The 25,937-nt window shown below is 36.6% G+C and overlaps 1 pseudogene; it reads left to right on the forward strand.

Moving 5' to 3' along the window:
* Positions 1–547: 547 nt before the first annotated feature.
* On the forward strand, positions 548–1,367 carry LOC100629723 (ferritin heavy chain pseudogene; annotated as a pseudogene).
* Positions 1,368–25,937: the final 24,570 nt, after the last annotated feature.

Consider the following 25,937-nt stretch of genomic DNA (forward strand, 5'->3'; position numbering starts at 1 on the left):
CAAACGAGAAGACATTCCACTCTCCCATTAAGAGGAGAAGCCTATTAGTAAAACAGACATAACTTAGATCAGATCCATGTCAATTACCTAGGCTAATCAAATGAATCCTTTACTTCCAAATATGCATGGACAAAATGTTTGCCAGAAATTTGAGGAAAGTGAAAGAGAGGATCATGATAAACTAATAGAACTATTTCTGGAGAAATATATATATGTGTATATATAATATATAAAATACAGGAAACAAAAGAGAACTTTATAAAACAAATCCAAATTCACATTCTCAGAATTTTAAGGAAGACAATGAGTTCATAGAGAATAGTGTGCTATAAAAGGGAGCAATTAGAAAACAAGAGAAAGTCCTTGAAAAATAGAAATATTTTATTACAAAATCAAAGACATAACACTGCTAGGCGCTCAGCACACCCTGGCTCTGATGGAACCTGGAACGCGGCACTCGCGCCTCTCCTTCCCACGCCATGGGCCCCACCCTCGCGCATGCATAACGTAACAAATCCCCCCACGTATGTAATGGAACCCATTTTGGTCGCGAGCCAGAACTGCCACTGAGCCAGAGCTCACCCAACGGCGCCTTCGTCACCCACTCTGGGAACACCTTGAGGTCGCCTTCGCCTTCGCGCCTCCAGCCATGGCGACCGCACAGCCCTCGCAGGTGCTCCAGAACTACCACCCCGACTGCGAGGCCGCCATCAACGGCCAGATATGCCTGGAGCTCTACACCTCCTACATGTACTTGTCGATGGCCTGTTACTTCGACAGGGCCGACGTGGCCCTGAAGCACTTCTTCCAGCTGTTCCTGCAGCAGTCGCGCCAGAAGAGGGAGCAGGCCGAGAGGCTGATGCAGCTCCAGACCCAACGCGGAGGCCGCATCTGCCTTCACGACATCAAGAAGCCAGACCGCAACAACTGGGAGAGCGGCCTGAAGGCCATGGAGTGTGCGCTCCAGCTGGAGAAGAACGTCAACCAGAGCCTGCTCGATCTGCACCAGCTGGCCACCGACAAGGCGGATCCCCATCTGTGCGACTTCCTGGAGAGTCACCTCCTGCTCGAGCAAGTCAAGTCTATGAAAGAGTTGGGGGACCATCTCGACAACCTGCGCAAGATGGGGGCCCCAGCAGACTGCCTGGCAGAGTACCTCTTCGACAAGCTCACCCTGGGGGACGGCAGTAAGAACTGAGTTTGGACTGCTTTCCCCAGAGCCACGGGGTGACTTCCCCTGATCACCATACCGAGCATACATATTGCAATATTGCCCTTGCAAAACGTTCACTTTTTTTTTCTTCCAGTTTTGCCATTTCTTCCAATACAGTTATGTGGTTCCTAAATAAATAAAGCTCTGTCCTTGATTCATGTGTGCAGATCTCCTCTTTTAAGTTTTAAGTCAGGTATCCAGGAGTCTCTCCGCCCACCCACGTCCCATCCACATGCAGCTCGGGATCTCTGTGGATGGAGGGAGAAGGTATTCCATGGGACCCTGGGAAACACAAAATTAATCTTCCCCTCATAAACAAAGTGGGGGTGTGGGGTGGCTGGTCTGGGACCCTGGTGAATGTGGGTACCTGTGCATGGTAAAAGCCTAAAAACGTGGCCTGAAAATCACAATTGTGATTCCCCAATTGCCTCTGGGGAAGGAGTGAAGGGAATGGGATTGGGCAGGGATTAAAACAAAGGGTTCTTAAATTTTACGTGAAATTTTTTTGATTAATAAAATATGCAAATATTATTGCTTGTTAATGTTAACTAGATAGCAAAGTGGAGACCCCAAAAGCCAGCTTGGCAGACTATCTCTTTGACAAGCTCACCCTGGGCAACAGTGATAATGGTAACTGAGCCTTAGGCTGACTTTCCCATAGACACGGGAGTGACTTCCCAGGTCACCGTGCTGGACCTGCATATTGCCCTTACAAAACATCCAAATATTGTTTTTTCCTTCAATTGTCCCCTTTCTTCCATTAAAGTACCATGGTACCCAAAACCCCAAATTACATCAATAGAAGGAGTGAAAAATATAATGTCAAGGCTGAAAGTCAAATTTGTGATATTGACTATAACGTACAATAATTCTCCCTGAATGTTGTCAGTGACTCTGGCTGCTTAGAAGAACGTAGAGGGGTCAGGAGAGTTGAAGCTGGGAGACAAGTTAGGAGATAATGTAGCTAGTCCAGAAGAGAGATGATGGTAGCTGGAACTGTGGTGGTGACAGAGGAAATGAAGAGACCTAGACAAATTCCAGATGCATTTGCATGAATCAAGAAGATTTGCTCATGGACCAGAGGTGAGAAATGGGAAATGAAAATAACCTCGGTTCTGGTGTTTGGACTTGAACACCTGGGTTGATGGTAGTGCTATTTCTTAGTTTGGGGATTTTGCCAGGGGCACATCTGGGGAGGAAGGGTGGGAAACGCATGGCATGTAAAATCTGAGATGCCTATTAGTGTCATTCAGATAGCTGAAAAAAATGCATCTGCAGTTCAAGTGGGATGTCAGGTTTGGAAATATGGGAGGCATTGTGACAGGATAAGCTCACCAGAAAGAGAGTTTAGGGAGATTGTGGCACAGCCACCCCCAAGCGTAGGGCAGCTAACGTTTAGAGAATTAAAAAAAATTAAAAAACATGAAAGACTCTAAATAGATATACTGGGGCAAATACTAAGCCAAAGAAGGCTGGTATAACTAAATTACTATCTGAGAGATTTTTAAGACAAAAACATATTTAGGAGTATTAAGTGTTTTTACTTATTGATAAATAATTCATTAGGAAAATAAAATTATTCTGAACCTATGTATATCTAATAATGGAGCCTCAACATAAATAATGCAAAGTTTGAAAGAATGGATCACAGAAATTGATAAATTCATACTTCTCTCAGAAATTGATGGATGAGACAGACTTAAATTCAATAGAAAAAGATGATTTGAATAAGAAAATTAGTAAAATTGACCTGAAAAAACATAAATAGAACTCTGAACCCCCAAAACTGAGGGGATGTAAGTTATTATTAAGCATACAAGGAACACTTAAAAAGCTGACCATGTGCTAGGCCACAAGAAACACAAAAAACCCCACACAGGACAAATTCTCTAAACAAAAGGCAATAAAAGTAAAAATAAATATCCAAAAAACAGTCTCAAACACCAAAACACTTGGAAACTAAAAGCACTCACATAAATATTTTATGGAGAAAATAAAAACCCTAAGGTAAATGATAAAATATTAAGAACTAAATATAAAAACAAAAATAATACATATTTAAATGTCAGGAGGATGTTAAAGCAAGTCTTTAGAGAGAAATTTATAGCATTAAATGAATGTATTAGAGAATAAGAAGGATTAAAACTTAATAAAATGAGCTTTCAAAACAAGAGTTAAAAGAATAATAATGGACTAAACATGAAGACAAAAGAAAGAGGGAAATAATTGCAATAAGAGAAAACACTAATGAAATAGAGAAAAAGAACACTAGGATTAGTAAAGTCAAAACTCAAGTTTTTGAAAAGACTATTAAAATGACAAACCCTAGTCCAATCAGTCCTCAAAAAAGTAAAGACAAGACAAGAAAATGAAGGTATAAATAAACAATATTAGGTGCAGATACAGAATTAGAGATGAAGTAGTTTTTAAAAATCATAAGTGAATACTATGAACAATGCAATTCAAATAAATTTGACAATGTAGACGAAATAGATAATTCTGTAGAAAAACACATACAACTGAAGAATAAGTTCAATGAGGTGAAAAACCAGAATAGAGTTATAATGATGACAAAATGGCACTGGTAGTCAAACATCTCCCTACCTACTCTCTCCCCAAAATATATTTTCAGCTTGCTAGCTAAAATATGCCAAAACTTCAAAAACCAAATAATACCTATCTATTAAAAACTCCTCCGGAAAATAGAGAGGGGTGACTCCCCAACTCATTTTATGAAGCAAATATAACCCTGATTATTAAAACCACATAAAGATGGTACAAAACAGAAAAATTATAGGCAAATGTCACTAATGCACATAGATGCAAAAATCCTAAATAATACATTAGCAAACTGAATCTAAAGAAGCATTTTAAAATAATGTCATATCAAGTAAGATTTATCCCAAAACCTTGTAGAAGATTTAACAATAGATAATTTATTAATTGAATTCATCACATTAACAAATTAAAAGAACAGTATCATATGATAACCATGATAAGTGCAGGAAAAGCATATGATAAAATCAATTAATCATTCATGATATCTTTAAAAATAATGCCTTCCAAATACTCAGAGCAAACATCAAACTTAATGCTGTAATGTTACAAGCATTCCTCTTCAGCCTGGAAGAAAAACAGGATACTTCTTATAAGTGCTGAAGATTCTAGCAAGAGCAGCAAGATAAAAATCTGTCCTACCATTATCAAGACTCATAAAGCTATATCTATTCAAAAAGGGTGGTATTGGCACAGGCATAGACAAATGGATCAAAGAAACAGAACAGCTCAGAATGGAGAGCTCACCATGTGGAGAAAGAAAATAAAGTTATATGTACAGAAATTAGGCTCAAATACATTAAAAACCTGAATATAAAAAATTAAATATTTAAAAGAAATACTTCTATGACATCACAGCAGGGGAAGATGTCTTAAGATACAAAAAGCATACACACACAAAAGGAAAAGATTAGTACATTTGACATGACAGTTTATAAACAAGCCAAAAACTAGAGTAAGATATTTCTGATGCTTATAACCATAAAATAATTAATCCTGAATATGCAACAAATTAAATCAATAAGAAAACAAATCATCCAATTAAAAATGAGCAAGGATGATAGCAGGAAATTCACAAAAGGGCAAACTTGAATTGACTGTAAACAAATGAATACACACTCAGTTTCAAGATACAGAACATTTCCATATCACAAGTATCTCTCATGCTACTTTTTTGTTTTTGGTGAGGAAGATTGGCCCTGAGCTAACATCTGTGCCAGTCTTCCTCTATTTTGTATGTGGGTCACCACCACAACGTGGCTTGATGAGTGGCGTATGATCTATGAACTGTCTGACAAAGAATTCAGAATAATACTGTTAAAGAGCTTCGGCAAACTAAAAGAACAAACAGACAGAAAACTAAATAAAATTAGGAAAACAATGCATGACCAAAATGAGAAGTTCAACAAAGAAATAGAATCTATCAAAACAAAGAAAGCCTAACAGAAATCTAGAGCTGAATAATTTAATGACTGAACGAAAGAATTCAATAGAAATCTTCAAGAGCATATTCAACCAAGCAAAAGAACCTGAACTCAAACACAGGTCATGTTAAATTAACCATTTAGGAGAGCTAAAATAAAAAAGAATGAAAAACAGTGAAGAAAGCCTACCAGAATTATGGGACACAATGAAGAGAAACAACATACTCGATATTAGAATCTCAGAAGGAGAAGAGAAAGAGAAGGGACAGAAAATCTATTTAAAGAAATAGTGGCTGAAAACTTCCCAAACATTGGGAGAGGAATGGACATTCAGATACATGAGGCTCAAGGGACCCCAAACAGATTGAACCTGAAAAGGGCTTCACCAAGACACATTATAATTAAATTGTCCAAAGTCAATGGCAAAGAGATTTTTGAAAGCATCAAGAGAAAAGAGACTCATCAAACATGAGGGAGCACTCATAAGATTATAAACAGATTTCTCAGCAGAAACTTTGCAGGCCTGAAAAGGGTGAAATGATATATTCAAAATATTGAAAGAAAAAAACTGGCAAACAAGAATACTATACCTGGCAAAGTGGTTCTTCAGAAATGAAGGCGAGATAAAGACTTTCCCAAACAAACTAAAACTGACCGAGGTCATCACCACTAGACCTGCCTTACGAGAAATGCTAAAGGGCATTTTACGGACTGAAATAAAAGGAAGCTAATTAACATCATAAACACATGAATCTCTAAAACTTATCAGCAAAAGTAAATATATCGTCAAAGCCAGATTCTCTAATATTGTAAAGCTGCTATGTAAATCACTTACAACTGTAGTTTAAAAGTTGAAAAAAACCAAATGTATTAAAAATGACTATAACTATAATAATTTGCTATTGGATAGACAATATAAAAATGATGTAAATTGTGTCATAAATAACCTAAAGTGTGATGGGGGAGAAAGAAAAGTGACATGTATGTATGCTCTTCAAGTTGTTTTTATGTTTAAAATTGTATGATATAACTATAAGATATTTTATTTAAGCCTCATGGTAACCACAAAAGAAAAACCTGTAATAGATACACAAAAGATTATAAGAGACAAAGTATACCACCACAAAAAGATATTAAATCACAAAAGAAGACATCAAGAGAGAAAGCAAGGGACAAAGGATCTATAAAACAGAAAACAATTAATAAGGCAATACTAGGTCTTTACCTATAAATAATTATTTTAACATAAACAGATTAAATTCTCCAATCAAAAGGCATATAACGGCTGAGTCGATAGAAAAAAACAAGATTCAAAAATATGCTACCTACAAGAGATTTGCTTTAGCTTTAAGGAAACACATAGGCTGAGAATGAAGGGAAAGAAAGATATTCCAAGCAAATGGTAAACAAAATAAAGCAGCAGTAGCTATACTTACATCAGACAAAACAGGCTTTAAGCTAAAATTGTTACAAGAGACAAAAAGGTCATTACATAAAGATAAAGGGGTCAATTCATCAAAAAGATATAACAAATGTAAATATTTATTAACCCAACATCAGGGCACCCACATATAAAAAGCAAATGCTAACAGAAATAAAAGGAGAAATAAACAGCAATATAATAATAGTTGGGAACTTTAATATCCCACTTTCAACAATGGCTAGACCATCCAGACAGAGAATCAATAAGGAAACAATGGATCTGAACTATAGACTAAATGGAACTAACAGATATGTACAAATGGACCTTAACAGATATTTTTCCAAAGAAGATCTACAGTGGCCAACAGGTACGTGAAAAGGTGCTCAACATCAATTGATATCAGGGAAACGCAAGTTAAAACTACCATGAGATATCACCTCAAACCTGTTAAGATGGCTATCATAAAAAAGACAAGAGATAGCAAGTGCTGGAGAAAAGGGAACTCAGGCACTGTTGATGGGAATGTAAATTGGTAAAGCCTTTATGAGAAACAGTATGGAGCTTCCTCAAAAAGTGCAAAAGTAGAACTACCATATGATCCACTAATCCCACTTCTGGGTATACATCCATCCAAAGGAAATGAAATCATCATCTCAAAGAGCTATCTGCACCCCCATGTTCATTGCAGCATTATTTATAATAGCCAAGACATGGAAACAAATTAAGTGTCTATTTATGGATGACTAGATTAAAAAGTGTGATATATATATATGAATATTATTCATCCATAAGCATAAAGAAATCTTTCCATTTGTGACAACACAGATGGACCTTGAGGGCATTTTGCTAAGTGAAATAAGTCAGAGAAAGACAAATACTGTCTGATCTCATTTATATGGGGAACCTAAAAAACCCACCAGAGCCATCCCTGATGGCCTAGTGGTTAAAGTTTGGCATGCTCCACTTCGGTGGCCTGAGGTCAGTTCCTGGGCACGGAACCACACCACCCGTCTGTCAGTAGCCATGCTGTGGTGGTGGATCACATAGAAAAACTAGAAGGACTTGCAACTAGAATATACAGCTATGTACTGGGGCTTTGGGGAGGAGAAAAAAAAAGAGGAATATTGGCAAAAGATGTTAGCTCAGGGCAAATCTTCCTCACCAAAAAAAAAAAAAAAAAAAAAAAACCCACCAAATTCATAGAAACAGAGAGTAGATTGGGGATAGCTAGGGGTGGGGGTGGGGTGGGGGGAATGGGTGAAGGTGGTCAAAAGGTACAAATTTGCAGTTATAAGATGAATAAGTTCTGGGGATCTAATGTATAGCACGGTGATTATAGTCAACAATATTATACCGTATACTTGAAGAATGCTAAGAAAGTAGATCTTAAAAGTTCTCACCGGGGCTGGCCCAGTGGCGCAGTGGTTAAGTTCGCATGTTCCGCTTCTCGCTGGCCTGGGGTTCGCCATTTCAGGTCCCGGGTGCAGACATGGCACCGCTTGGCAAAAGCCATGCTGTGGTAGGTGTCCCACGAACAACGTAGAGGAAGATGGGCATGGATGTTAGCTCAGGGCCAGGTTTCCTCAGCAAAGAGACGAGGTTTGGCAGTAGTTAGCTCAGGGCTAATCTTCCTCAAAAAAAAAAAGTTCTCACCACGTGCACAAAAAAATGGTAACTGTGAGGTGAAAGATGTCTTAACTAGCCTAATTGTAGTAATCATTTTGCAGTATATACGTTTATCAAATCTTAATGTTGTGTACCTTAAACTTACTCGATGTTATATGTCAGTTATCTTTCAATAAAGTTAGGGAAGAAATAAAATAAAAAATATTGATCTTACCAAAGAACTCGCTCTTTGTTTAATTTTTTCATTATTGTTTCGTTTTCCATTTCATTGTCTTCTCCTCCTTTCTGTTATTTCTTTCATTCTGTTTCCTTTGGGTTTATTTCGCTCTTCTTTTTCTAGGCTCTTGAGGTGGAAACGTGGTTTATTGATTTGAAGCTTTTCCTCTTTATTATATAAACATTTAGCTTTATAAGTTTCCTAATCGGCACTGGGTTAGCTGCACCCCACAAATTTTGATATACTGTATTTTCATTTTGTTAAATATATTTTTTATTTCCCTTGATTCTTTCTCTTTGACTAATGGATTATTTAGAAGTGTGTTGTTTAGTTTTTCAATGTTTACGCATTATCCTCATCTTTCTGTTATCAATCAGTAGTTTGATTCCATGTGGTCAGACAATATACTCCATATGATTTAAATTTTTAAATTTGTTGAGGTTTGCTTTATGGTTTAGGATATACTTTATATTGGCATATCTTCTGTGGGTATTCAAAAGGAATGTGTATTCTGATGTTGTTGGGCAAAGTATTCTATAAATGTCAATTAGATCACTTTAGCTGATGTTGTTAAATCCTTCTATATCCTTGCCGATTTTCTGTCTAGTTGTTCTATCCACTATTAAGAAAAGGGTGTTTAAGTCTCCAACTATAATTGTGGATTTTTCTATTTCTTCTTTCAGTTCTGTTTTTGCTTCTCATATTTTGTAGCTCCTTCGTTTGGTGCATACTCATTTAAGATTTCTATGTTTTCCTGGTGGACTGACACTTTTATCGTTATAAAATGTCCCTCTCTGTCTCTAAAAAATTTCTTTTCTCTGAAATCTACTTTATCTAATATTAATATAGCCACTCCTTCTTTCCTGTGATTAAGATTTGCATGATACATCTTTTTCCATCAATTTACTTTCAACTTGCCTATATCATTGTAGTTGAAATGAGTTTCTCGTGGACAGTGTAAGAGTTGGGTCATATTTTTAAATTGATTCTGTTAATCTCTGCCTTTAATTGCTACATTTATACCACTTCCATTTAAAGTAATTACTTATATATTAGGGCTTAAGTCTGAGATTCTGCTTTTTGCTGTTTGCTCTTTTCTGCTTTCCTGTTGGTTACTTGAACATTTTTCAGAATTCCATTTTGATTTCTCTATAGTGCTTTTGAGTGTATCACTTTGTATGACTCTTTTAATCATTGCTTTAAGTATTACATTATATATACATAACATCTCACAGTCTACCTATGCTATTTTACTAGTTCTAGTGACATGCAGAAGCCTTACCTCCCTTTACATCTCTTTACCTTCCTCCACTTATCATATAATTGTTTAAAATATTTCCTCTACATACATTTAGGACCACATCAGGCAGTATTATTATTTTGGTTTTCACCATCAAATATAATTTAGAAAACTCAAGAGGAAAAGGAAAGCCTATTGGTGTTTGCCTATATTTTTGCTTACCTTGATCTCTCTTCTATCCTGATGTTCTAAGGTTTGTTCTTTTATTATTTTATATTCATTTAGAAAACTTCTTTAGCCATTCTTTTAGGGTAGATCTGCTAGCCACAAATTCTCTTAATTTTCCTTCTGAAAATGTCTTGATTGCCACTTCATTCCTGAAGGATATGTTCACTGGATATATGATTGTGGGTTAACAGTTTTTTGGGGTAACTTTCAAGCACTTAAAACAATATTTTGCCTCTTCTTTCTGGCTTCCACGCTTTTGAAGATAAATCCACTGTCATTCTAATTGTTTTCCTGTCTTTAGTTTTCAGCAGTTTAATTATGATTTGTCTTGGTGTTGATTTCTTTGCGTTCTCCTGTTTAGCATTTGCTCAACAATTTGAATCTGTAAGTTTACGTCTCTTGACAAATTTGGTACAGTCATTATTTCTTCAAATACTTTTTCAGACCTGCCTTCTTTATGCTTTCCTTCTGGTTCTCTGATGACGTGGGTGTTAGGACTTTTGTTATAGTGTTATAGATCCCCCAGGTTTTCATTTTTTTCAATCTGTTTTCTCTGTGTTGTTCAGATTTGGTAATTTCTATTTTTCTGTCTTCCAATTCAGTGACACTTTCCTCTCTTCCTTCCGTTCTGCTGTTAAGCCTGTCCCCTGAGCTTTTTAATTTCAATTAGTATAATTTTCAGTTTTAAACTTTTCATTTAGTCCATCTTCCTATCTTCTGTTTATTTGCTGACACTTTAATTTCTTTTCTGAGATTTACTTTTTTTTCACTGGTTTTATGCATGTTTGTAATGCTCTTTGACATATTTTTACCATGACTGGTTTAAAATCTTTGTGAGATAATTCTACAATCTATGTCATCTTGGTGTTGGGACATGTTGATTGTCTTTTTTTTTCATTCAGAATGGGATTTTTCTGGTTCTTTGTAGGATGAGTGATTTTTGACTGAATCTAGATATTTTCATATTATCTTACAAGACTCTGGATCTTACATAATCTTTGTCTTAAATGGCTTTTTTCTGACACTGCTCTGACAGGGGAAGGAGAGGGTTGCTGATTTGTTAATGCCAGGTGTGGGCAGAAGTCCAGGTTCTCTAGTTGACTACCATTGACATCCAAAGAGGGCTGGGCTCCTTATTGCTACTGGGTGGGGACTGGAGTTCCCATTCCCCGCGTGTTCTCCACTGATACCAAAGTGAGGGTGGTCTAGTTACCACAGGGCTATGGTGAAAGTCCTGACCTTCTATGTATTAGTTACAGTTCTCCAAAGAAACCGAATCAATAGGATGTCTATATATATATAGAGAGAGAGAGTTATTTTAAGAAATTGGTTCATGTGATCATAGAGGGTGGCAAATCCAAGCGCCATCAGGTTGGGGACCCAGGAAAGAGCTGATGCTGCAGTTCAAGTCTGAAGGCTGTCTGCTGGCAGAATTCCCTCTTGCTCAGCGGAGGTCATTCTTTTATTCTATTCGGGCCTTTAACTGATTGGATGAGGCCCACTCGCTACTATGTCATTCCTCAGATTCCAAGGTCTCTAGTTGGTCTGCTTTTTTCTCAGCACCCTTTAGAGTCTTCTTTTTTTAAAAAAAATAAATGTTGCAATATAATTCACACACGATACAATTTACCCTTTGAATTTATAATTCAATAGCTTTTAGCACACTCATAGAGTTCTGCATCCATCACCACAATAAATTCTGGAATATTTTCATTGCCCCCAAAATAAACCCTGCTCCACTTAGCTATCATTTTCCAGTCTCCCCACCTGCCCAAGCCTAGGCAGTTGCTAATCTACTTTCTGTGTATTATAGATTTGTCTATTCTGGATATTTCATAGGTATGAAACCACACAATATGTGGTCCTTTTTGACTGGATTCTTTCACTTAGCATGATGCTTTCAAGGTCCATTCATGTCACAGAATGCATCAGTACTTTATTCCTCTTATTGCTGACTAACATTTCATTAGATGGATATATCACATTTTCTACATCCATTCATCAGTTGATGGGCATTTGGGTTGTTTCCACTTGTAATTAGTTTCCTGTAAAAATTACCATGAATTGATTGCTCAAAACAACACATATTCTCTCAGAGGTCTGGAGGCCAGAAGTACCAAAATATTTTCACTGGTCCAAAATCAAGATGTCAGCAGGGCCATATTCCCTCTGAAGGATCCAGAGGAGAATCTTCCTTTCCTCTTCTAGTGTTTGTGGCGGCCAGCATTCCTTGGCTTGGGGCTACATTCCTCCAATCTTTAGAGCCAGCATCTTCAAATTTCACTTTGTTCAGTCTTCATATCACATTCTCCTCTGAGTGTGAAATCTCCCTCTGCCTCCCTCTTACATGGACGCATGTAATTGCATTAGGGCCCACCTGGATAATCCAGCATGATGTTCCAATCTCAAGATCCTAAAATTAGTCACATCTGAAGAAACTCTTATTTTTGCCAGATAACATTCACAGGTTTCAGGGATTTACCTGTGGATATCTTTGGGGGGGGGGGGGTACATTTTTCAGCTTACTTCAGTCTTCCCTCTGACCCCAAAATATTCACATCCATCCCACATAAAAAATACATTCATCCATCCCAACATTCACCAAAGTCTCAACCCTTTAAAGCATCAATTCAAGTCCAAAATCTCACGTAAGTATCATCAGCTCAAAAGTCCCAGATCTAATCATCAAAGTCATCTAAATCAGGTGTGAGTGAGACTCTGAGTATGGTCAATCTTAGGACAAAATTCTTGTCCATCTCTGGACCTGTAAAACTAGAAAACAAGCTATCTTTTCCCAAAAAATAATGCACAGGCATATTATAAGAGTTCTAGCCATTCTCACTCCAAAAGGGAGAAAATAGAAAGAACAAAAAGGGCACCGGTCCGAAGTGACTTTGATACCCAGTAGGAAAAATTCCACTAGGTTTCCAGGTCCAGGAGCAATTCTTTGTGGCTTGAGATTTCACCCTCTGGGCTCATGGCTCCAGGCTCTGAACCCAAGGTTCTGCCATAGGAGTTATTCTTCATTTTTTCTTGAAAGGTAGAATATATTTATATCTGAGTAGTTGTATTAGACTGTTTCCTGCTGTAGAATTTTGGAAGCCTGATGGCATTCCTTTGTTTCATCCTCTCTCTGTCTCTTTCAGTCCAAGATGGTAGTATTTCTTCTGGTATAACATTCTCAAAAATATTGTGGGTCTCTGAGGTATGTCATAGGGATATACTCAACTAGACAGGAGGGTCATTCACAGATCCCTCCTGGAAAATCACATCTCTATTCCTAGCTTCTGCTTCTATGATTGAAGGATCCATGAATTGTATATCTAATTTCAGAACTAGCAAAAGGTTGCCCAGGAACAATCTCGGCTTTCTCTCCACAGCATGCTTTTCTAACAGTAAATCTCCTAATTTTAGCATCTTTTGCATTGTGAAGAGGTTAAGAATATCCCAAATCATCAAGTCAAGTCTTGGTTTCTTCCTTATTTTTTTAAACACAATTTTTTTTTTTACAGCAGTTTCAGTTTCACAGCAAAATTAAGAGGAATGTACATAGATTTCACATATACTCTCTGCACACACACATGCATAGCTTTCTCCATTATCAACAGCCCCCAAAAGAGTGATACATTTAGTACATTTGTTACAACTGATGAAAACACATTGGCACATCATTATCACCCAAAGTCCATAATTTACATTAGGTCTCACTCTTGGTGTTGTACATTCTATGCGTTTGGACAAACACATAATGACATGTACCCACCATTATAGTATCATACAGAATAGTTTCATTGCCATAAAAATTCTCCGTGTTCCACCTATTCATCCATTTATCCCTCTATCCCTCCTTAACCCCTGGCAACCACTGATCTTTCTACTCTCTCCATACTTTTTCCTTTTCCAGAATGTCATATAATTGAAATCATACAGTATCTAGCCTTTTCAGATTGGTTTCTTTCACATATAACATGCATTTAGGGTTCCTACCTGTCTTTTCACGGCTTGATAGTTCTATTCTTTTTAGTGCTGAATAATATTCCATTGTCTGGAGGTACCACCGTTTATTTATCCATTCACCTACTGAAGGACATCTTGATTGCTTCCAAGTTTTGGCAATTATGAATAAAGCTGCTATAAACATCCATATGCAAGTTTTTGTTTATGATTTCAACTCCTTTGAGTAAATACTGAGGAGCACAATTGCTAACTCACATTGGGAAGAGCATGGTTAGTTTTGTAAGAAACTGCCAAACTGTCTTTCAAAACGTGGTTGTACCATTTTTGCATTCCTACCAGCAATAAATGAGAGTTCCTATTGCTCCAAATCCTTGTCAGCATTTGGTGTTTTCAGTGTTCTGGATTTTGGCCATTCTTAGGTGTGTAGCGGTATCTTATTGTTTTAGTTTGCCTTTCCTTGATGACATATGATGTGGAGCATGTTTTCATATGCTTATTTGCCACCTGTATATCTTCTTTGGCGAAGTGTCTGTTAAGGTCTTTGGCTCATTTTTTAATTCGGTTGCTTGTTTTCTTATTGTTGACTTTTAAGAATTCTTTGTATATTTTGGATAACAGTTCTTTATCAGATGTATCTTTTGCAAACAAACAAACAAAATTTTTCCCAGTCCGTGGCTTGTCTTCTCATTCTCTGGAAATGTCTTTTGCAGAGGAGAAGTTTTTAATTTTAATGAAGTGCAGTTTATCAATGATTTCTTTCATGGATTGTGCCTTTGGTTTGTATCTAAAAAGTCATTGCCACACCCAAGGTCATCTAAGTTGTCTCTTATGTTTTCTTCTAAGGTTTTATAGTTTTGTGCTTTACAGCTAGGACTGTGATCCATTTTGAGTTAATTTTTTTAAGTCATATATTGTTTATTTCTCACATAACATCTACAACAAATTAAAAGTCATTCTTTACAAAATTCACAAATCAAACTATGGAGCATAAAATATTACAAAATTCAAAATTGTAAAGTCAATAATTAAGAATGTCAACTAATTATAACAGTAATTTGTTTAAGATAATTACACATCATTCTTCCTTGGAAAATAAATTTATTACAGCAACTTCAATATTTATTTGTAACTGTGTCTTATTCTATAGAAATCGCCATTGGGTGAGACTATATTTTCGTGATATTGTAGACCTTAAATCATGTTTAACAAATTTTCAATTTGGGAAGAAATTCTCCACTGGCAACCAATATGGACAGAGTCAAATATAAACTGAGAGCCAGATAAGTATTTGAAATGGTGTGCAGTAAATTAATGCTGCATGATCATGCTCCATGTAATGCGTTATTCCTTACTGTGTTCATCAGTCAATTTCAATTGTAAATTTTTATGTACTTGGTAGTAATTCATTTTTATAAATTTTAAGAGTATGTATGTCATCTAGGACAGAGGTCAGCAAATAATGGCTTACAAGCCAAATCTGATCCACCGTCTGTTTTTGTATAGCACACAAGCTAAGAATGGCTTTTGCATTTTTAAATGACTGGGAAAATGTTAAACAGTAGTATTGCGTGACATGTAAAAATTTTATGAAATTAGAATTTCAACATCCATAAACAAAATTTTATTGGAACACAACCATTCTCATTTCCTTACATATTGTCTGTGGCTGCTTTTATACTACAATGGCAGAGTTGAGTAACTGAACAGAGATCATGTGGCCTACAAAGCCTAGAATATTTACTCTTTAACACCTTTACAAACTCCTAATCTAGAACTCTAAAAAGGCTGTGATAGTCTTTTAATATTGAAAACTTTAAAAATGTTAATAGTATATCATTATTATGTATTAGTAGTAATGGTTATATTATTACATTATTATTATATGTTATTATTGTGTATTATTATGATCTAGATATTACTGTATTAACATTGCATGTTATTATTCTTTATAGGTCTATATCAATTTATCTATTTATTTAGGTATCCAATTAAATCATCAGCGATTTCGAAAAAAGCATGACATATTGCCTATAATTTAGATTTAGGGACATGTTATCAACTGTCTTCCCCATCACATATTTGACAAAGGTTTTTAAGATTTTATATTTGGTAAATGTGTTTTAAAATTTAAGATTTTATATTTGGTAAATGTGTTTGTAAAAGTTTTGGTTGTCAATTTTCTCTCTTTACTCTTCACCAGAGGGATGTTGTGCTAAATGTACACCTCTTTGCTTGAAATTTCCGAAGTGTACAGCGGAAACTTAAGGAAACCTCAGGCAAAGTTTGATTAATTTCTATAATTATACTGTTTAGACCCAATGTGTATGACCAAGGAACTACTGGATTGAATTGGAATATTCTATCAATAACCTCCCCCCATTCAGTCATATCTTAAAATTAGACTAGGACATGTAGAAAATATTGAAAAAGAAAATTGCTCCCAAGCACCATGGAAAAGAACACTACTTTTCTATGTAACAAAAGTTTTGAGCTCAATGGGGACTGACTGAAGTGTGCCTTGATGAACATCACAAAATAAATGATATCAGAAATATGTCCTTTGCTAATATTCAATTATACATACTCTTGGGCATTGGCCCTGGAGTTACAAAACTTAATCACAGTTTCGTGTCACTGTAATCTAAAAGGTGACCATTTACTTTCCCAATTTCAAATTCTTCCTGACAGGGGTGAGTAACGAGGAAAATAAGAACATGGTGTGACTATCATAAATTATACAATATTTGGCAATTATTGAGTGCCATCAAAATACAGGATACACATCACCCCTGTTAAGGGCATTTGTGATCCAAACGTATGCAGAAACATATCCATTCTATAGCATTAGAGAGGCACAATGCAAAATGACTTTTTTCAACCCTAAAATAAATTCTTAACCAGAGAAAATAAAGGATTAGATTATTTAATACAATGAAAATAGTCACATTTCTATTAGCTTTCAGGAGCTAGTCTCCATATATATATGGCAGTTGAAGAGTTCCTTATGACGACACAATACCTACAGCAAAGGCAGCAGTGTTAGGTTTCATTTCTCAATAAACACTTGCAGAAACAGGCTCAATTCTCATATAATTAACAAATTTGATATGAGAAAGGTAGAGTAGATATTATTGTAGGCACCTGGCAGAGTGGGGTAAGGATCGGAGCAACTGCCTAAACACCAGATGAAAATATTTTAAAAGAATTATTTATTGGTCCCTAAATTCATAATTTAGGTTTGGTCCCTTGTGGATTCTAGCTTGCAAATTACTTAAATATTTGCTTAAAAAAAACATTTTGTGACCTTAATCTCTAATCCTTTTTCATGAGAACAGTTGACAGCTACATGTAATTCTAATTATACCTTATCAACCAGACTTTGTTTTCTGTATTGTATAATTTTCACAATTTATTTCTAAATGTGTAAATATGACAAGAGATGCAATGCAAATGATAATTGTAACATCAATGATCACAAAACGAAATTCAACTTTACATTTAAAAATCCACTTTTCTCAGCTTTATTGAGGTACAATTAACAAACAAAATTGTATAAATTTAAGGTGTACAATGTGATGAGTCGATATACATATATATTGTAAAATGATTAGTACAATAAAGTTAGTTAACACATCCATCACCTCACATAGTTACTTTTGTGTGTGTGTGGTGAGAACATTTAAGATCTATTGTCTTAGCAAATTTCAAGTACATAATACAGCATTGTTAACCATAGTCACCGTGCTATACATCAGGCTCCCAGACGTTATTCATCTTATAACTGAAAATTTGTACCCTTTGACCAACATCTCCCCATTTCTCCCACCCCCAGCCACTGACCACCACCATTCTATTCTGTTTGTATGAGTTTGACTTTTTTAGATTCCACACATAAGTGAGATTGTACAGCATTTGTCTTTCTCTGCCCGACTCAGCAGAATGCCCTCAAGGTTTATTCACGTTGTCGCAAATGGCAGGATTTCCTTCTTTTTTATGGGTCTATAATATTCCATTGTATACTTATACCACAATTTATTTATCCATTCATGCATTGACAGAAACTTAGGTTGTCTCCATGTCTTGGCTACCGTAAATAATGCATTGAACATGGGAGTGCACATACGGTGAGCTATTGCTATCATTTCCTTCAGATAGATATATAGCAGAAGTAGAGGGGCTGGCCCCACAGCCGAGTGGTTAAGTTCGTGCACTCTGCTTCAGCGGCCCAGGGTTTCACCAGTTCGAATCCTGGGTGTGGACATGGCACTGCTCATCAACCCATGCTGAGGCGGCATCCCACATGACACAACTGGAAGGACCCACAACTAAAAATACACAACTATGCGCCGGGGGGCTTTGGGGAGAAAAAGGAAAAATAAAATCTTTAAAAGAAGTACAAGTGCTGAATCATATGGTAGTTCTATTTTTAAATTTTTTGGAACCTCCGTTCTCTTTTCCATAACGGCTGTACCAATTTACATTCCCATCAACAGTGCACAAGGGTTCTCTTTTCTCCAATCCTTGCCAGCACCTGCCATCTTTTGTCTGCCTTTGTGATTTGATGACTTTTTGTGGTGGTACGCTTTGATTCCTTTCTCCTAATCTTTTTTATATCCTCTAAAGGTTTTGATTTTATGGTTACCATGAAGCTTACATAAAAGGTCTTATAATTATAACATCCTACTTTAAGCTGGTAACAACTTAACTTTGATAGCATACCAAAACCCTAGACTTTTACTTCTCTCCCCCTCACATTTTCAGTTATTGATGTTAGAATTTACATCTTTTTTATATTATGCATCTAATAACAAATTATTGTAATTATAGTTATTTTAGTACTTTTGTTTTCTATCTTTTATATTAGAGTTGAAAGTGATTTACATACCACCATTACAATATTAGAGATCTAACTTTGACTATACGTTTACTTTTACTGGTGAGCTTTGTATATTCATGTTTTTATGTTGTTAATTAGAATCTTTTCACTTCATCTTGAAGAACTCTCTTTAGCATTTCTTGTAAGGCAGATCTAGTGATGACGAACTCTTCCAGCTTTTGTTTCTTTGGGAAATTCTTTATCTCCTCCCTAATTTCTATAGGACAGCTTTGCCAGGTATAGTATTTGTGGTTGGCAGGTTTTTTTCCCAATATTTTGAATGTATCATCCCACTCTCTCCTGGACTGCAAGGTTTCTGCTGAGAAATCTATTCACAGAAGATTATAGAGGAGGCACTTTTTCATGTGACAAATCTCTTTTCTCTTGGCATTTTCAAAATTCTCTTTCTCTGACTTTTGACAGTTTAATTATATTGTGTCTTGGTGTAGCCCTATTTGGGATTATTCTGATTTCTTTGTCCAGACAGTTCACAGATCTACATTTCTTTAGGATCAGTTATTGGACCTTTATTAGTTTCCTTTGTTGATGTAATGTTTTTGATTCTTCATGATCCTCATATCCTTACACTGGCATCTGCACATTTGAGCAAGTGTTCTCTTCTTCCAGGATTTATAAGTTTCATTTGGCAAGGAAGGACCATCACCAGTCATCTCAGCCTGAAGTTCTGAACAGGCCAACTGGTACCATCCATGGGCAAGGGGTGCTTACTGTCGGGGGCTTTGTTTGGATGAGGTCACTGCCCATGCTCTGAGGTCCAAAGGGCCCGCTGGCTGGGCTCCATAGTCAAGTGGGTCTGTCATCTGGTCTCCATGGCCAGGTGGGGCCAGTGACTGGGCTCTGCAATTTCCTCTAGTCAAGCAAGGTCACTGGCTGTGTTCCTCAGTTGGGTGGTGCTGCTGGCTGGACTCTGAATTTAGGCAGGGCAGCATGCTGGGCTTTGAGATTGGGCAAGCCACTGGCTGTGCTCTACATTTGGGTGGGTTTTGCTGTCTGGGCTTCTTGCCTGGGCAAGGCTGCAGGCTGTGCTCGGCTATCCAGCAGGGCTATATGCTGGGCTCCACAGCCACGTGGAGGTAGGTTGGGTTCCAAGACTTTGCAGGGTCACTGTTTGCGCTTCCTGGTTGGGCAAGCCCAGAAGCTATGTTCTGCAGTTGGATGCCCTGCTGGCTCACCACTCTGCCTGTGTAGGGCTACAGGATGGGCTCCATGGCTGGGCTGGACTGCTTGCTTAGGATCCAATCTGGGTAGACCTGCCAATGTGCTCCCTGGCTAGATGAGACCACTGGCTCCACTCCACAGGTGGGCAGAACTGTTGGCTGTGCTCTCTGATAGGGCACCACTGCCATCTGGTACACAGTCCACCAAGATCCACCTGCTGGTTGCTGTGAGCCCCACCCTCCTTCTTGATTTCTACCTGATCCCAGGTGGTCTAGCCCTCCTGATTCTTCCAGTGTTCCCCATGAGACAGGATAGAAGTGGGCCTTGCAAGAAGCTTCCCAGAATGCTGGGGAACCTGGATGTTCACATTGAGGTCTCTCTTCCCCACTGGAGAACCCTCTTGGTGTGACTTTCTGCCGGCCTGGAGGAGGGGCTCTGTGGTCAAAGTGAAACTGCTCTTCTTATACTTCTGATGTTGTTTTTCTCAGTTTTTGTGGTCCAAGGTGGGTTCTTCAGCCTCACTCCCAGGTTCTGAGATTTTTCCAAAGGCATTCTTGTCTGTGGATAGTTGCTAGGTGGTCTTTCTGTGAGGAAGACTAATGCTGGGAACCTCCTATTCAACTATCTTGTTGATTTCACTCTCCCAACCAGACTCTCTTTCTAGCATCCAGGGGGAAGTAGTAACTTCTAAAACTCACTCAAATCTACCAGACATTGCACATTTACAGTTTTTCCTTCATTGCCTTAAATAAAAATATATTTAGCTTTGTGAACTATCATATTTTTCGCAATACAGTACAGAATACCAGTACCAGTGTTTAGTGGATCTGTATTCAATAGACTAAAGTAAGATGTGTACTCTTTAAATAATTTAAAATATGTACTCCTTTACTACTATACTATATTATTACCACAATCCAAATTAAGGTCCAAATTTTAGCTAACATTAACATTAGCTATCAAAGCCTGATATGTACATACAAATGCATGCATTCAATACACATGTACACTGCATGGTTTTCTAAGATGCTATTGAAGCTATCACAAAGTGTGAATTAAGATGTTATTTTATAAAAAAAAGTTCCAATATTATATTACCTGTTTTCTTGTGTTCATTTGACCCAACAGCTCTCCTTTGCAACAGGATAATCTGAGGATGCTCTACATCATCCAGCTATGAAGTAGTTTTATAAAACCAGCTGTCCCATACAGACACTTACTCCAATGACCTGCTTTAATTCAGAATGTAACCCAACCAAATATATTTAATAGCGTGGCTAGGAAAATCACCACCATGGTTTATAAAACAGTGTCTCTGGAGAAAAGGAAGCGGACTCTTGGCTCTGCACAGAATCTTATTATTCCTATTTCCATTTCCCCCTCCTACATTTATAACAACTGATTAAACTGAATATGTTTTTTCATCTTGTAGCTGCAATCTCTATACACAAACTGATTAACTGAAATACCTACATTAATGTGATCAATATATTTATCAATCTATAATGATGTAGGAGTTGATTTTCATAATTTTGGGAGTTGAGCACCTTGATTCATTCATAAACTATTATCTTTTTTCTAAATATTAGGGATTATTAATGTGGAAAAGAAAAAAGAATTAAGGGGGAAGGGCCACATAGAGAAAATTGATTTCCCTGCAGCATAATTAAGGAATACATTTGATTAAGGACCAAAGTGATGATGCAGGAGGGAATAAAAGCATTGATAATTGATAGAGATCTAGTGAAATAGGAAAGCAATTGTAAATAGACTATTTTGAACACAAAACTGACAATTCCAGTTACCATTACTGTTTTTAGTCCTTGACAGTTAAGATCTGAGGAATGATAAGCAATGTTTCAATAGCTGCATGTACTAGAAAATAATATTCCCTGCCACCAGAAGTTGCTCTCCGCACAGCTCTCCCCAAGCCAGCGACTTGAGCACATAGACAATCAAAGTGAGGAGTATTATCCTTCAAGAATTCTTTCCAGTAGTTCTCTTCCCCTCAATTTCCAGTTTCTACTGCCTCTTCCCTTTCTAATGGGATGCTTTAGGCCTCATCAAATCCACCAGTCACTCCACAACACATCTTCAATTCATGTCCTGTAGAGGAATGCTAGGTTAGGTATCTGCACATAATCCCTCTTCAGGTATATGTATATACTGGATACATTCATATGACTGCCAATTGTTTAGAAGAATCAGCACTTTTCCAGCAGGAGAAAATTAAGGGATAACATTACTAATGGAGAATGGAGTTATACAGCCGACAGCATTTGACAGATTATTATTTTTTTTATTGCGGTAACAGTGGTTTATAACATTATGTAAATTTCAGATGTACATCATTATATATTTCGATTTCTGTGTAGATTACATCATGTTCACCACCCAAAGACTAATTACAATCCATCACCACAGACATGTGCCTAGTCACCCCTTTCGCCCTCCTCCCTCCCCCCTTTCCCTCCCGTAACCACCAATCCAATCTTTGTTTCTGTGTGGTTGTTTACTGTTGTTTTTATCTTCTACTCATGAGTGAGATCATATGGTATTTGACTTTCTTCCTCTGATTTATTTCACTTTGCACAGTGCCCTCATGGTCCATCCACGTTGTCAGAAATAGCCGGATTTCATCGTTTCTTATGGCTGAGTAGTATTCTATTCTGTACGTATACCACATCTTCTTTATCCATTTGTCTCTTGATGGAGACCTTGGTTGCTTGCAAGTCTTGGCTATTGTGAATAATACTGCGATGAACATGGAGGTGCATGTATCTTTATGCCTTCGTGTTTTCATGTTCTTTGGATAACTAACCAGCAGTGGAATAGCTGGATCATATGGTAAATCTATTTTTAATTGTTTGAGGAATCTCCATCCTGTTTTCCATAGTGGCTGGACCACTTTGCACTTCCACCAGCGGCGTATAAGGGTTCCCTTCTCTCCACATCTTCTCCAACACTTATTGTTTCCTGTCTTGTTAATTATAGACATTCTGACAGATTATTAATGAGCCTTTCCTCATGGGTTGTTTGTCGTGTAAGAAATCAGAACTTAAGAGTGCCATCTGCATTAGCAAAAGTGAAATGGTAATAATCTTTCTACGTAAAGAATATATCCCAAACCATTGATTCACTTTACGATAAATGAGGTTTAAAATCATTTGGGAAGAAAGCAACAAAATGTCAGTATTTCCTAGAAATTTGAAACTCTCTAAATATGTTTAACTGACCTTAAATATTCAGAGATGTATTCAGAAAATGGCAAAAGCCTTCAAGAAAATAACTCAAGAGGACATTGTTTATTTTTAATGTATGAGCAAGAATTGGAGAATGAAAACGTCAGAGGGAAGGTAATAAGTGTGAATAATACACAGAAAACACTTTACAAACCTTCTACTTGAGAAATTGTGTTTTTTAACACTGGCTGGTTGAGGTAATTATCATATTTTTATGAAAGAGGCTTATCAGCAAATAAGCCACTGAGAGTGTGGAAGAAAAGTTTAGAAAATTAAAAAGTGAGAGCACATTACTCACGTCAAATTATGAAGAATAATGATCACATTAAATACGTTTATTCTATTAACACTCTGGGTTAACGTTATAGCAAGGTATAGAATCACAGGAACATTTTACAAGGATTATACTTTTTTCCTAACTTGACTGGAAAAACTTACAGTTGATTTTAGTGAAACAAAATATCAGCTTCAACCAAGGAATTCTGGATCTTTAGGTTAACTAACATAATTCCACCAAATATATTTTCCCTAAACATAGTTGTTATGTAGGAAAAGGGGTGAGAACCAGCAATTTCTGTATCTGTGACAACAGAAGTAAAGATCTCAAACAAAACATCATTGAATACATATGAATATTTCAAAGTAAAGATATTAATATAGATTCTAATATCAACCCATTAGCAACTAATTTTTCATTGGTCATATAAGCATTCCGTCAGTGAACAAAGGGAACCTAAACAGACTCTTGGGCCCATGAGATTAAAGTCAATGTCTGTTGCAATCATTCAGCACAAAGCTGGACATGCATGATGTCCCAAATAGTTATTGATTAAATATTTGGCATGTCCCTGCCATTCTAACTCAATGTTCTCTATCTGTATCTGTGAATTCCATGGATCCGTTCTTGTGTTTACATCTAAATGAAAAATTACCGGACGCATTTTCAGGATTATCTTGATCTCTTTATAGCTCAATACAACCACACAGATACAGTGTCCACATTTGCATGTGGGTTTTGAGTTACACTGAGTGTGATTGCTGCTAGATTGGCATGTCCTGGTGTAAAAATGACAATCGTCCCATGTCCATCCTTATGGTCCTATTGATTTATTTTACCAGCTGCAAAGACTAAAATTTCCTTTCAAAGTGATGACTGGAATATGAAAAATAGTTTGATAGAACAACACTTCAGCACCTTCACTTATCAAAGGTATTGAGATTTTAATGATACTTCACGAAATCAACAAACAACATCAGAATAAATTATCACTTGACTTTTCACCAATTAATAAAAAAGAACATGGACAGACAGTATTTAAGTGATGGCTTCCACTACCTGAAAGCAGTTTCAACAACCTCTTCCCTATGAACCCTCTTCATATGAATCATCATATGAGCTAAAGCGTGTCAATCATTTCAGTCAAGAAGAATGTATATTGAGCACGGCACACTCAAAAGAAAACTTGCATCTTGGCAACTAGATCTATTCTCAGCGAGAAGTAATTGTGTTTAAGGCAAAAAGCGTAATCTGATGCCTAATTGGAATTTCTTAATTTTAATTTTATTAGTTTTATAGTTGTATCTGCATATACTTATAAATTGTTAGTTTCACAGTTATAAACGCATGCCCTTAAGCATAGAGATTTTTATACCTGGCTTTACGTTTATGCATTTTAAGTAAAATTATAATAGTAATTTGTCACCATTGGGTGTCTTTGATTTTTTCTCCTTCTAAAGGAAACAGTTGAAATACACATTCAACATGTCTCCCATTCATTGCTTTAATTTGGAGAAATAACGAGACTAAAGCTTTTAATAGACCACTCAATACTTTAATTCATATTTTTGAGCCCCTTCTATGTGAAATTTAGCATCAAACAAGTTAAACAGTCTTTGTACTAAAGGACCTCATGGTCCAGCCAAATTTTCCAAACTATCTAGAGAGGAATCCTGTTCAGAGTGTCACTCTCTGCTTTACAAGATGTGTACTTGAGCATGTTACATCCTAATTTACAATTTCTTTGTCTGTAAAATATGGGTGATAACAATAAAAGTTAACTCAGAGGGTATCTGTAATGAGATAATGTAGAGTGAACAGCTCAAAGACAGATAATATTGATTTTGACTTGATAGATAATATTGATTTTGGATTGATATATCACTTTTCATGACCCCTCATTAAATGATTAATTTATACATATGCATGCGCACACACACACACATACATATATGGAGAGTGAGATAAGCCACCAACTGCTGCTACTCATGGTCCACTTCCTTATGAATACATCATCAAGCCTAGCGCATGCACTAATTTTTAAAGATGGGATTACATGGAACATTGAACAGCACTCAGCTGCAAAAAAATTGCAAACGTGAGGAGTTTATAGAACAAGTTTTTGTGTTAGGATGAATAAAAATACCTGGCATATAATAGATGTTCAGTAGAAATATACTGAATGAATGAGAGATAATCACTGACACTGAGTCAGAACTTATTGCCTAATATCAGTTGTGTAACTGTTAGTTCTGTAACAGGTTTAAATGATGAAGGGAACTGAAAGTCAAAAGAGTTTTTACAGATTATATAACTAGAGTTTTTATTTGATGACCTGAATTTATTATAAATAATACTGTGATGGTTAATTTTATATGTCAACTTGACTGGGCCAGGGGGTAGCCAGATATTTAGTCAAATCTTATTCCATGTGTGCCTGTGAGGGTGGTTTTCCATGAGATTAACATTTGAAACAGTA

The sequence above is a fragment of the Equus caballus genome, chromosome X (genome assembly GCF_041296265.1).
Source record: "Equus caballus isolate H_3958 breed thoroughbred chromosome X, TB-T2T, whole genome shotgun sequence".
Classification (NCBI taxonomy): domain Eukaryota; kingdom Metazoa; phylum Chordata; class Mammalia; order Perissodactyla; family Equidae; genus Equus; species Equus caballus.